Source organism: Temnothorax nylanderi, unplaced genomic scaffold (genome assembly GCF_030848795.1).
Source record: "Temnothorax nylanderi isolate EJ_2023f unplaced genomic scaffold, tnyl_v1.0 TNYL_tig0123_pilon, whole genome shotgun sequence".
NCBI classification, from domain to species: Eukaryota; Metazoa; Arthropoda; class Insecta; order Hymenoptera; family Formicidae; genus Temnothorax; species Temnothorax nylanderi.
In genome coordinates this window covers 299,878-313,327 of record NW_027249185.1, presented here as the reverse complement: position 1 = coordinate 313,327, position 13,450 = coordinate 299,878, and the positions used below count along the sequence as shown (strand labels likewise).

Here is a 13,450-nt window from a genome sequence, read left to right as displayed (position 1 = left end):
AACCGGCGAATTGGCTGATAAATAAAAAGTACTTGACTTCCGTCAAAGGGGAAGACGTACTCTCGGCGAGCGAGGAGGCGTTAAAGTTTTATGACGACGCGAGGCCGAGAAACATCGCGTCGTACCAATTTCGACATTGGCTCGACTTGACTTGTACACGAAAGTCAAGTCTGGTACACGCACGCGAGCGAAAAGTCAAGTCTGGTTCGTCTCCCTGTAATGGCCGAGCGAAATGTTTAACCCGTACGACTTCTCACGAGGTTCTTGACGCGGTCCGCGTATATGTTTATTTATCTATAAAACGAAACTCGTTTGCTTACGCCACATATATACCTTACTGCATCCCGTCCACGTGCGTTTATCGTAAATCCGTCTCACTCTGCTCTCTCTCTCTCTCTCTCTCTCTCTCTCTCTCTCTCTCTCTCTCTCTCTCTCTCCTCTCTCTCTCTCTCTCTCTCTCTCTCTCTCTCTCTCTTCCTCTCTAGCGAAAAAGCAGTTATATGTGCAGCCATCGCTCCATTTAAAAAATAATTTTTATCTAATTTTTTTGTTTCTCTGATAAAATGTCAAGTAACTAATAATTTGTTAGCTTTGCGTCTGAAATTTTAAATACAATTATCACTACAATTGTATATAAGGCTCAATATTGCAACCGGAATTGTACGAAAAGTTAACTGCATTGAAAAATTGTACGTATTGAAATGTTGAACTTGGCGCCTTCGACGCGATTATTGCGCATTATTCGAGAACACCTACATTCGGCCGTATGATATATGCGCGATTGTTCGAAAGATAATTCGATACCGGACATGATGTGTAATGAAATAAGATACCTCAACGTTACATCCGTAACGTCCATCGCGCGCGCGCGCGCGCGCACGATGGAGACTTTTGCAATCAGTCCGGATACCCTCGTGGGTCGAAATTGACTTCGCCATCGCGTTAATCGCGTCTCGATCTATCGAGTACTCTCCCTTGTTCCGGACTCGAATCTATCGGACGGATCGAGAGACGCGAGAGAAGAGGCCGAGCACGAGAAATCGCCGCTCGTAAATCACCGAGTCACCCTGTGTGTATATTCCTGCACGAGCAGACTCACCGGAGTCACTTATTTTTTTTTCTCCTCCGCACGTGGTGTTACTAGCACTCGAGACGAAAATAAAAAAGCAAGTGGTAACCTGGCCGGAAACGTATACTTTTTCATTGCACGACGATATTTTAGTTTCAGGATATATATTTTCGACGAAACATTTACATGATACTCTGTATAAAATTAAAACGGTTGTATTTAAATATATATTAATATTTTGAATAAGTGATAAGAATATTATTATAATTTAATAATTTTAATATTTTGATAATTAAAATTGATACAGTTTTCATACATGATACATACATATTCATTACTATTATCGTTTAGTCTCCAATTAAAAACGTTGACGTTGAATTTTCGAAAGAAAAAGTTTAACCATCGGTATGTCGCAGGATACTTGTCGCGCAATTTTCCGCGGTAAAAGTTAAACACTGACAGTGACGATGCATACCAAATGATATAGTTGGCTTACCGGCAGCGCGTTAATAATTACGGGCCTCGAAGCGTGTCTAATGCTGGCCGACCTGCTTTAGATCGGCAAGCGCAAAGTCGAAATAATCGACTTTCGTCTATATAAACTATGCGTTTCCGTGGCGATCGGAGATGTAGGCCGTTTTTGCGGCGCTGTGCGTGAAAGTAATTAGGTGTTTCAACGGGTACCTCCGGTTAGAACGAGTATCTGACACGCGGTTTTAATACAAGCAAGGCGATTTCCCAAGACGGCCGACCTTGACCACGATGCTCTAATATGACTTATTTGATTTACATAGTACTCGCTTGTAAATATAATGATGGGCAATCATAATCGCATACTTCTCTGAGGTATGCTAACAATGTGCATTATCGGAACGAACGCGCGGCCCCGCGGGAAATAAGGGTGGAATAAATTAAGTATCATTTGTTTATTAAGTATAATAAATTAGGTATACATTTCATTTACTTGTTTCTTTTTCAACACGTTACATTTTTTTTAGAGCAACATAACAACAAGTAACATACGACATATATACGCGTGTTTTTTTTTTTATTCTCATCATTAATCAACAACGATAAAAAACGTATCGCTACGTGCACAACCGTGCCATTAATAAACTTGTCCCACCTTACGATGATGATCAAAAAATTCCGGGGAACGATATTACGTTATTAAGGCGCGCATGCGTCGGCGAAGAGGACTACTATATCGGAAAAGCACGCCTCGCGGTCCCGCATGATCATTTATTACGCACCAAACGGACCGAATGCGCGCGCGCGCGCGCGCTTCTTTGACGGCGCGAATCGACGGGGAGAGAGAAAGAGAGAAGGCGTAACGAACGCGTGTTAATTATCTTTCACGGATTACACGATCGGGTACACGCGCCGGAAGTCACGCGAGCCGCCGCCGCGTGTATTGGTATCTACCGAGAAATAAACGAGAGGACGCGGACGAAACCGGGACGAAATGAGACATAAGCGGATTCCATGCTCGAAACGAGTTTGCTCAGGTCCGCTGGGGTCCCCAGCGATTTAATCAATCCTCGTGTAGTCGGTCATGGCCGATAAGATTATTACAATCGTTCATACAGATGTGCACTGTCGGATTAACAATTTTAATGCTATACGGAAGATAAATACAATTATGATACGCGCCGAATCACATTGTTAGCGATATTACATCGCGTTACATGTATAATTACTATAGAAACAATCAGAGTCCCATTAATTAATACTAATACTAATAAATAAATAATTATATCGAATAAATTACAATCCTATTAAGAATTAAATGGAAGTAAAATCCCAATAGGTAGGAGAAAATCGCTCCATCAAAATTAATACAATCAATACAAGTTATTCGTCCGAATGTAACTATGCCGAATAGTACGAACAGAAAATGTGATGTAACCTCTATCGATTTATCTTGCTTGAAGCCGTTCATCTATACTCAGCTGTATTCCTCGAATGTAGAATGGATTATTAAACTAACGCTATAAAGACGCCTTTCAATAGTCCTTAATGGCTATCTCCGTGTGATGCGCTGCGCCACTACATCTTTACGATATCGCAATCTTCGACAGGCGGAATATCTTCTCTCGAGAATCGTGACGGACAGACGACGCAGGAAAAACCACTACGGCACATCACACCAGGTCAGGAAAATATCGGAGACAGCGGAGAGTTCTCCACCAGGGGAGGAGAAGCCTTCGCATTCCTGGACATCGTGAAAACTGGTGATATGCGCCGTCGCGGTGATTCCTACGTCGAAAAAAAATTCACCAGCGAGAGAATTCGGGAACACCTTTCTCGGGATGCGCACCTTTCCGCAGCTCCGTATTCGACCGCGGAAATGAAATGAAAAACAACGTGAGAATTAGAGAGAGACCCGTTTCTTTCCTCTAAAACATTTTATGAAACTACAAGCAGCGGATCGTGTCCACTTTGTATCGAGACAAAGATCGGCGTGAGGAAAAAGCATAGCGTGTAAAGAAAGAAAAAGTAGAAAGCGGTAGTTTTGCTGCATAAATGTCGTCTGTGAAGACAGACGATTCCGCAAGAAAAAAATTGAAAATGATAAAACGCAAAATAAAGCTAAAGACAAAGAAAGTTCTACAATACGTTTAGACTCGGAAAAAAATGTTAGTGCTTCGCAGCGAGAAGTTGTTAGCGATAAGGCGGGGACCGCTAGTGCTGATAAAAGTGAGTCGCGCTGCCGACAGTGCGGTTCTCGATGAAATCGGAGTGCAAAAAGGGAGAAAGCAAAATAGAATCGCGCGAGTGATTTGCGTTCTGTGACGTACAGTGGCGAGCAAAAGCGGGACTTAATTGCGGTACATGATGCGGAAAAAAAAAGAGAGATAAAATTTGTTTATTGCGAGAAACTCTCGAGCGACGTGTGTGCGAAGGAAGAAAAGCCAAGCGCGAAACGCCCGGCGTCTTTAAAATGTCAAAATAAATTTAGCGGAACGGATAACATCAGCGGTACATTTACGCGAGATTATTTATCAAGTTTCTACGATCTACAAGCTCACAATACTTTTATTGTCTTATATAATCGTTAACACGCCAATAAAATTCTACTTGTAATCGAATGAGCGTTGAACTTCGCCTTCGATTTTTACAACGCCGATCACAATTCCCGTTCATCTTTAGCCGTATGTTTATTACCGACTGATGCGCGCAAAAATGTTACAAGGCCAACATAACGGAGCGACGTGATTAGGCCATGGGAAAATGCATAATCGACTGAATTCGAAAGTACAACTAATTAGATTTGCAGCCGTACGCGGCGGCGACTGCGGTTTACTTAACGTATTATATCCCCGTGTATGCGTTGCCGCACGCACCACCGTATAAAATGTAACGAGAGGTAACGTGCAATCTCTCCAGTAATAAGTGCGGCCGGCATGCTTGTGCTTGGTCTGATATGCAAACGCGCGCGCGCGTGAGCTCCCACCATTCCATATCGACACATCGAAATCGTCACGATTGATAAAACACGACAGCGAAAGAGCGTTCTCTCTATCGGAAGCAGGTAGATAGAGAGCATATGTCATATTTATAGCGCACCTTAAGATTATCCAGTTGCAAGTTCAATGAATGATAAGCCGCTCGTTTCCGAGCACTATCGCGCCGCTGCATAACACATACTGATAGACTAGAAAATGGTCATTTATCTACGAGATAATCCGGCTTTCGTGAGAACGTTACGTGACTCCTTGCCCCTGCAACTATCCACTTGAATATCTCATGTCCCGGAGGATACAGAGAGAGAGAGATGAACGTGCGTTAAGAGTCTGCGCGGTAAGAAAATTCCGTACCGCGATCACGTTGACGAATAAAACCCTTCGCGCCCTGTAGACAAAGTAATTATTTCGGACATCGGTATATAGCCGCGCGTACGTCCGGGAAGCATGAATATGCATAGGCGAGCGTCATTTGTATGCGCTTAAGAGAATTTCGTTGCGTCGGCGTCGCGTCGTCGTGAAAACTGAAAGGAGGGATCCTTGGAGTTCCTTTCACGAAACGCCTATAAAATGCGCGGTCGCACGATCGTTTTTCTACCGAGCGTTACCTGAGCGTTCGCGCTCAGCTGACGGACGGGACGGGAGAAGCGGCGAGAGGAGATTTTCATAAAATAGTAACGGACCTTTCCCTTTTTCTCTATTGGCGGTGAAAGGATCGTTACGCCGGCCCGAAGGTGCCGTTTGCGTCTCTCGATGACGGAATCACTTTCTTTTCGGTGGAAATCACGCGTGCGATTCAGATGCGCGTTTCGTATGCGCGCGATCGTACAACGGGAGAGTTCGCGAGCTGCCGCGAAAGAATTCCTCGCGATCGAATATCGCTTAGAGGCTTAAAATCAGACCGGCCCCGATTTCTTACGCGCGCGTTAAAAGTTTGCGCGCCGCTTAACGATCGTAAATTAAAAGAACGCAAGTTTTACACATCGGCGGAAAATAGCGTGAGAAGGAGTTTCTCCTTGAAACCGAGCGACGCAGCGAGAGGCACCGATCATAATTTTCGTACTGCACGAGGATGTTTTTATTGCGGCTTAAGAGCTTGCGCAACTCTTGCAAAACTCTTCGGCGCTTTTTTTTTACGACGCGATCTTTTATAGCGACGAGAATTTGAAATCTGTCGCGTATGCCAATCTTCGCGCTTTGCGAGTGTAGACGCGGGTGTGATGCAATTTCCTTCCTGGCGGCGCGGCGCGAGGCACAACGAGCCACACTCATGTGCGCGGAGATAAGGCCGCATATCCTATCGAGCACGGAGAGCACACCGACACGGGGCGTCGTAAAAATATCGCTCTCGCACATACGCGAAAGATGAAAGAAAATATGTGTCGCGTACTTGACTTGACGAGCCGACAAATATGCGTGTGTATACTTTCGACACGTCGCTTCGACCTACGTTACGTGCTTGTCAAAGGCGGCATTAACGACAATGATTTATTTGATAGAGCACTCCAGTGATGGCTCCGAAAACGAGAATATACAGCGCACCGGTCTGTCGTAAATGTTTAGCGATTCGATAATAAAGGGAAGATACTCTCGCGACGCGGTGCATAAGGGATAAAACGACGGAGGATAAAACCGATGGAAGTTAGCGAAGCTCTTGCCGAGGAACGCGAAACAATTCCCATCGGAAAGGCCGTGCTATCGAATGATTTATAAATGACACTGTTCCGCTTCACGACTTCTCGGCTTTTCGTCTCGATATTTTTGCCCGGTACCATCGCGCGGCGCGGCTCACAATACGATCGTTTCTTCCGATCCGACATTCAATCACGAACGATCCGATCAGCTTCTTAGAAGCCATTTCGTTCGTTCACCTTGCGACAATACGGGACAAAAAGCGGCGAAAGAGAACGAGAATGTACGTGCGTTCGGTTCTTTGCGTTACGTACATAATGCAATACTGTAAGCCCTCATAAAATATTAAACACACAGAATATAATACAAGATATACTTGCTAAGCAAATTTTGTCGTTATTTCCATTGGCAATTTAACTGGATTATATAAAAACAATTTATTAAAATACAATTTTTCATGAATAATAATCTAATCTCTATTCTTGTTGATAATAAATGTTAAAAAATATATGCAGCGATATATTTTATATCATATTTTCTCGTAAAAGGACGTAAGATCTTAGAACGTGGAAGTGGAAGCTATCAATCGGACTGCATGCTGCGATTCGATCTATGGATCATCCCATCGCGTTGCCCGAAGGAAGTAAAATCGTTGGATCGGTATTTAACGGAGCCGTTATCGCCATTAAATATGGCTGAACGCATGTATTACAACTTCCAACATTTGTACGCGACGTGCGTAGATACTTTGCTTTGAGCCCACCCTCTATTGCTTCCTCGAACAGTTATCGATCGTAATATCGATGTAATGATACCGATGTAATGTATCGTGACGTCTTTTCAAAGAAGAAACCCTACTTTGCGCTTAAATTGCACGAAGAAGTGTGGATGTTACTTTCAATAAAACCGTAGACCGATCGCATTTTTGTCACGCGGTCGCGTAAGAATTTTAATGACGTGCAAATAGAAGTAAGATTACTTACGAATGCATTTACCGCTCGTAGCTCAAGGTGAAACGTTATAGCTGATGAATTCCGACAACTAATTATCCCATGATGCCTCGTTAGTTTTAAGAGTCATGCGAGAATCCGAGATGATTTTTCCGTTAGGATGACGAAGTAAAATAGAGAGACACGAGTGTAAGAATATCGAAAGAAAGTATTATTAGATTTATAAAGATTTGCAAAGCTGATGCGAAGCGATTATAATCATTCCGCAAGCAGACAGAAAAGTGACAGGAAAAAAAGAAAACATAAGGAATCTAGCAAATAAGAATTAAATTATATATTAATTCAAACATGAATAAATCTTAATTAACCCGAGAACGGGCGCTTAGAGCTACTTAAACACCCCAACGGCGAAAAAATAAAGCTCACATTACACTAATTTTTATGTGCTTCTTTCGTTTTTAAATATTTTTTTTGGTTTCTCCTTAATTCTCTCGGAAAATGTTAAGTAAATCTATATACATTGTCCTCAAATACTGATAAATTATAAAACAAACAAAAATATGTAATATATAATTAATAACAACGATTTTAATTGGGGCGTAAAAGTAGGTGACCGTTTATGCACAAAAAAATGAGGCGCCCGTTCTCGGGTTAATGTGTGGTTTCCTGTAAAGTTTACCGAAGTGAAATAACTCTTAAAGAGGACTTCATATTTTCGAGAAGACTCGTAAAGCTTCTATCCATAGTGACGAATGGTTTCTCTTTCGTTGGATTTTGATCGATCGCACGAGCGACTTCGTCTGATGACCACGGCAGAGACACGATACCTGGGCAGACGTGGAAACCGCACTTTCTTTGTCGCACTACTGGTCAAGCGATTACCAAGAACGAAGTTCGAGCCTGTTAACGATTAATTAAGAAAAAGAAAGTTAATCAGTGACAGTACAATAATACTGACAGAAAGTACGGTAGATTCAGAGCTTTCTTCAACCAAATATAGATACCTGAAATCTGACGACAGATCCTCCTATCACCGACTAATCCGGGAAGTGAGAGATCGCCAAGGCATCCGAATTAATCACTCCCCAACCGCGATTACCAATACATTCGATGACGAAATATTGAAGCGAAGAGAGCTGGCATGAAGAACGAACCACCACGCTCGAGAAGAGAAACCGAACTGAGACTACGGAACGTGTGCGCTCGACGATTTTCGTTCGTGTTGAATTGCCGTCGAGATCGTCTTTGGTTTCAAGTCGCAACGGCCGACATTGTTGCTGTCGTCGGCATCGAGCGTCGTCAGCATCGTTAGTGATCCGATAAGAGTAACGGCAACGTGCCTTAAGGCCTACTTAGAATGACACTCAAACTATCATGCGAGAATAGTTTACATACGATTGGAGATGTGATTTCTTATCGTAATTTCTTACACTGATATACTCTGTGTATTATTTTAATTTAAAACTTTCACGCGGATTTTAATAATCATGAAATTTTTATGATTTAATACGAATTGTATTAATCTTTTCGAAGAACGTCGCGTATCGCAAAAATCAGTAATGTCTTTAGATCATATAATAGATAAAACAGTACGCGCGAAAAAAAAACTTTTTATCTCAATAGGCCTTTATATTCTTTACCACGAATGAAAAAAGATACAAATAGTAGTGGAAGAGAAGCGAGAACGAAACCCAGCAACCCGATATTCGGCCTCGTAGCGGCAAACGTAAGCACGTTTAGTCTAACATGGACAGAAATGGAGCGAGTGGCAGAACGACGAAGACGAGGTAATATTTATGCTCATATATGTCTAGTACAGAGAGGCCAAGGTTTACGGAAAACTACTTCTAAACTATCTATGGAAAAACCCAAGTTCGATCTTATATTCTCAGAAAATTAGTAAGGCTATTATAGTAGAAAGGACATGCAGCTCTTGTTCATTCAAGAATAATCAAACTTTCGCCTTTAGCAAAACTTGGATTATTCCAGAAGATAAAGGAATAAAACGAAGTACGTCATTACGGTCGCTAATGACAAACCAGAAGGGTAAAAATTCCACGAGTATAAATCTCGATGGCAGAAACGTCAAAATTACACAAAGTCCCTTCGAAAGCGGAACAGGAGAATTATCGCGTCGTATGTCATGCTCCCGCGACCACCCGCGAACCCACCGAAGGTTGCCTTTCTTCGACAGTAATAATCGACATTCACCCGAGTCAAGAGCGGCCGTTTCGCTCGATATTTCAGCGCACGCACACGTCGGCGTCGGCGGCTCGGTCCTGTGAGTCCTGCCGATCGCGAGAGGCGAATATCCCGCGCGCTCGCGCGCGGGGGCAGAGACAAGGAAAAGGGACTCGTGAGAACCGAACAGCACGGTCGCTTAATTGCGTCGAAACGCGCAAATATTACCGTATTACGTGCACGTTTAATACGCCAATGGGCGCACACACCCGTAAACGCACCCACACCGCGCGGCGCCGCGTCGCACACCCACGCGAGCTCGTTCTCTCCCGATGTGTTCCGGGGCGCTAATTACAAACGAGATACGCTCGCAGACTCTCGTACGCGCCCCGGTCGATCTCCGTTCCGCGGCCTGGCCCCGGTCGCATTACGTATATTACGTGAGGCTTTACAAGTGTGTACGTTATGCGATGATAGCCATACTAACCGCGCCGCAACCCCGGGATCGGTTACGATCCTCCTGCAACAGGGGCGTGGCATCCACGCCGATGGATGTACGCGTAATGCATGCGGCACGTACACCCGCCCGCGCCATGTGAAATTTATACAACCGACGTGTTTTCACTCCGGACTATAACGTCGGCCTTCTCTGCGGCCCGGCGCGGCCGCATAAATTCGCGCGCGGTTCGCACGAGATTTCGTTACGTGCTCGCGCGTTCTCAGAGTTCCGCGGCGCGCGAGAGTATGCCGGGTGTGTTTGCCAGAATTACAGTTGAGATAAATCAAACTGCATCGAAGTAATGCCGGAATAGGTCAGGGTAAACCAAAATGGCATTCAGCGTATAGATCTGATCAAATTACGTCGATATGGATTATAGGATTCAATTACGTCGAGATATGCTAGAATGTTTCAGAATGTAAGGTAAATGTACCAATGTACCTGGACACGTACCTATGTCTGGACATTTTTATCATTTTAGTCCTTAAATAAGTTATAACGCGAATTAAAATCACAGAACCAAAGATAAAAATATTTTTCTTGTATTATATTTTTATCTTTGATTTTAATTCGCGTTATACTTACTTAAAAACTAAAATGATAAAGGTGTCCAGACATAGGTCTTAACCCTTACTTGCCACACTGGGTTGCAAATCAACCCCACGACCATTCCCTTAATTTTAAGTACCTAAACCTACGGAGAGCGGGTCTATAGCGACATCTGTCAATAGTTCGAGCATGCCACTATCCCCTCAAGCCATTCATTTTTTTTGCTATTTTAATTTTTTATCATACATAATTTTAATTTTTGGCTATATAACCTACATTGGCAAGTTAAAACATTGAATAGCTTATTTGTTATAACAATTTTTGTCGCTGGGGTAGATTCCATCCCAGTGTGGCAAGTACGTGATTCTACAGAAGTATGGCAAGTAAGGGTTAAATGTCCCGGCATTGGTCCATTTACCTTACAGAAAAATTAAAAAACCAGAATAAAGCTATAATTTACACTGTTAAATTCATAGGGTTAAATTCAACTCAATTTTGAGTAATTTTTAACTATTCCGTAGGTCGCCACTGCTCCTACTCAATATGTAGTTAATTTAACTAAAACAATGTTAATTTGACTAAACCAATGGAGTTAAAATAATCCTATTTTGTTTCAAGCTAATAAATTTTGACGCACATGGTAGTTAAAAATAACAAAATAAATCTAACTCATGGTATTGGTTTAAATTTCATCCTCTAACCTTTAACAGTGTAGTAGTAAATTTCTATCAGAGTTGTTATTTTGTCTCACGTTTTTTGTAGCTTCTTGCATTCATCAATTTACTAATCTAGAATTAATCTTTAAAAAGAATGCTGATCTCAATCAAATTAATAATAATTTTATGATATTGAAAGATTCAGTGCAAAGAGAAAACTAATTATATAATTGCTACAATCTAATATCTAAAATTATAATTAGATCACCTTTCCAATCTGAAATTATATTTAATTTTATATTCTTATGAGAATTGATTTCTCCTTTACAGATTTTGATTAATGCTTTCGTATTCAGACCGCTCTATTATATTGAGTGCGGCTATGTAAAAAGGACAGGATATTATTGATAATTATACTATGTCCGAAATGACACGTTTCACGTACCGTCCAAGACAATTTAACCGAAAGATAAGGCATCGTGCGGCAACGATCGCTCGTACCGCGCGTGAATTATAGAATGTACACGTAATTACAAACGAGTAGTATGCATTCGTGGTCAGCCACCGACTTACAAGCGCCTTGTTGGTGTTGGCGCGTACATGTTAGAGGGATAAGCGTATATCCATTTCCAGTTATGATGTTCGTGTAATAAGGGTGCGATGTTCGCGCGTGTAACACGCGCACATATACGCGTGTGTATCTCTCCGACTAACGAGCACGTGGCCGTACAAAGTTTCGCGGCGCTAACTACGCGGTCATTACGAGTCCCGTTTTGTACCGCGGAATTCAGCGAGCATTTAACATTTTAACACTTGATCCCTAAAAGGACAAGCGTAAAAAGAGACGTAGAAATTTATTTTCCAAACGGCGATTCTTCGTTTTCGTAATTGTTATCTAAATTGTGATCGACGTTATAGCCGTTTTTAATTGCAATTTCACGCGCACTTGAGGCAAAGAGGCGATGAAAGATATCTTTCGAAATCGCGGTTTTTCAATTGATATTTGATGTACTCTAAACGATTGAAAATAGCAATCTTGAAACATAATTTAATTAACATTTCAAATGCGAGCGATAGAGATATCTTTCGAAACCGCAATTTTTCGGCCTTGGTTAATCTAGACCGATCAAGATTATGATAATTAAGACAATTAAGTGGTAATCTGAAATTCCACGCCTCCGCATAATAAGATGGCGGATGTACACGCGACGTGCAGCATAAAATCGTTTGCGAGCACCCGACACGCGCATCGCTAAGCGATGCTCTTTTTCATGCAGCACGTAAAGAAATCCGGTACGGTCGCCTGACACTTTCACGGCCGTTGAATGTTCTGTAACGATGATAATTAGCGCTTAACGCTAATTAATCCGGCTCGCGTGGCCACGAGCGTGATCCAATACCTGGTGTGTAACAACGACTTTGCTTCGGGCAAGGCGACTCGACTAATAACGTTCGCGAAAAGCAAAATTCTGGCGCGCGTCGAACAGGAGAATGGTTCGAAATCGACCCGCTTTACGCTCATTAATTCGCATCGGACGTTGCAAAATCGACACGCGATCAAGAATAATTCATTTTCGTACGGCGAGCGTAGCCGTCGAACTCTCGTTGATCTCGCGTTGCACGGCTCTGCGCATTCGGTCTTATATATGTATATCTACGAGTGCCTTTTCATGCTTTACATGGCCGAGCAGGACTACGTGCTTTCGATGGTCAAGGATGGGATACCCGGGGAGTGTGTCTTCCGTTATGTCAGGGTCGACAAAGGTATTTCCCTGAATACGCTCGATTCGTTACGTTAATATAACGGTCGGATATGGCTGTACACTAATTTGATGTGCGGTTCACGGTTGGGTTGAGACGGATGAAAGTAGCGAGACAGGTATATATGAATTTACAGAATGTTTGATAACCTTGATGATCGGAGGCTTTGTATGCGCCTTAACTGTAATCGAATCTTAAGTTTCTTAATGAGTATCAAGTCCAGTTATATTTTCAAAAGCTAATCCCATTATTAAGCTTTTAATAAATTGCCTTCAATCTCTGGAGATGTTAAGTAGTACAATTAAAATATCTAATCCAATTTCGTCGAATTAAATGTCTTCTCCGGAGAGATTAATTATCCAAGTGATTGCTATTTTATTATTCATTTTTTATAATCTCAAAACAAGGCTTATATAAAATTATACATTATAGAGATATTTTTTCTTAAATTGTTAATTTTAATATAAATATCGAAATGTTAACTACATACATTTTAAGTGACGGTGAACAGCTCGATCATGTGGTCATAAAAGAAATTATAGGGACTATTACTTGCTTCGGTCTATCGATTCGATCAACTCCTCATAAAAGAGGTCAAGATTTTTGGTTCGTATAGGTATACTCTTAAAGACAATTGATAACCGTATCGAACGCGAGTACGCTCGTCCTTCAAAGAGCAAATAAAT

At 42.1% G+C, this 13,450-nt stretch overlaps 1 protein-coding gene and 1 long non-coding RNA gene across 9 annotated transcripts in view; both read right to left on the bottom strand.

The window, feature by feature from the left end:
- Prosap (SH3 and multiple ankyrin repeat domains prosap) overlaps positions 1-13,450 on the bottom strand; it is a 128,544-nt gene that overhangs the window by 91,680 nt on the left and 23,414 nt on the right. The window lies entirely within an intron of this gene.
- Positions 1,981-8,282, bottom strand: LOC139776585 (uncharacterized). Its single transcript, XR_011719120.1, has 2 exons — positions 8,123-8,282; positions 1,981-8,018 (listed from the first exon to the last, which is right to left on the bottom strand). It is a non-coding gene; the product is annotated as an uncharacterized lncRNA (long non-coding RNA).